This window comes from Rhinoderma darwinii, chromosome 10, assembly GCF_050947455.1.
Source record: "Rhinoderma darwinii isolate aRhiDar2 chromosome 10, aRhiDar2.hap1, whole genome shotgun sequence".
Taxonomy (NCBI): Eukaryota; Metazoa; Chordata; class Amphibia; order Anura; family Rhinodermatidae; genus Rhinoderma; species Rhinoderma darwinii.
The window spans coordinates 54,047,371-54,048,735 of NC_134696.1; positions in this window are offsets into that span (position 1 = coordinate 54,047,371).

A 1,365-nucleotide genomic window follows, 5' to 3' on the forward strand; every position below is an offset into this window, starting at 1 on the left:
CAATAGACATGTGCATCATTTACCCTATTCGGACATAAATTATATCAATAAAGTTTTGTCCAAATAAAAAAATATTCACATGTATAGCTGGAAGTAATTCCAGCATTGTTGACAGTTATACTCTGATACCCCTGTTCAAGGTGCAAATGTTTCAGGTTTGTTGCAAATAAAGAATATTTTGGATCTTAGCGGAATGGTTCTGTTTTATTTTCGACCATTTTTTTTATTAATAACTGCAATTGTTTTCAAAGAACTGGTTTATGGAGCATGTAAATCTTTTGCAATCTATATTTGTGCAGTTCATTGGAGTTAAGGCCATTTAAGAGCGGCTTAGGTTTATGTCCCATTGACGCTCGGGGGTGGAGCCTGCCCAGTTGTAAATGTATTCATGAATTTGCATATCAGCCGCCAAAAAGAACGGAGCTGCTTGCAGAAGAACGTAGTCACCTAAATACATCAAATAATTGGGAATAACAAATATATATCACCTTTGTTGGCAAACTCCTCTTTTATTGAACCCGTTTGTCCCAATTCAAAAAGTTGAACAATATCTAGTGAATTCTTAAGATGGTGATACACATAAGAGAAAATCGATCATATTTCCACATATAAGCTGTTCACATCTGCGTTGGGGTCCCGTTCTGACATTCCATCGCAGGTTTCCGTCAGAACGGGAACCTGAGCAGGCACAATTTCCGTCTACATCACCATTGATTTCAATGGTGACGGAGCTGGTGCCCCTGGTTTCCGTTTGTCTCTTTTGTGCACCGGACCCGTAGTTTTGCCGGCAGCAATAGCGTAATCGACTACACTATTGAAATCAATGGTGACAGTTTGTGTCTGCTCAGGGTCCCGTTCTGACGGAAACCTCTGACGGAACGTGAGATCGGGACCCCAACGCAGATGTGAACAGAGCCTTAAAAAGGTTTTCACATTTTTACTGTTCATTAAAGGGCTTTATATATTTATTCTGGTCGGTCTAGTTTTATAAATGTTTTTATAGATTTCATAATTAGGGTAAAGAGCTCACTGATATAATTTTATATGTACTGTAGTTTGGAGTTGCTTGGTATAGTCATTACCTTTCTCATTCCTTATCCTTTTTTATTTTGCACTATTAATTATGACATAGATGGTGCTCAATTGTTTTCCATTTTAACAGTTGGAGATATTCATCAAAATATTCCCATTGAGATTTAACTTTTTCTTAAAGTGGCCATAGACATTAGTTATTTGTTGGCCTATCCAGCCAATCATGGTGGAATTTGCTGACAATCTTAAAGGGAATGTGTCGCAAATTAAACCTTTTTTTTTTAAGTGTCGTTACTTATTTCTATTATATTTTTTACGTTTTTTTGCTGTATT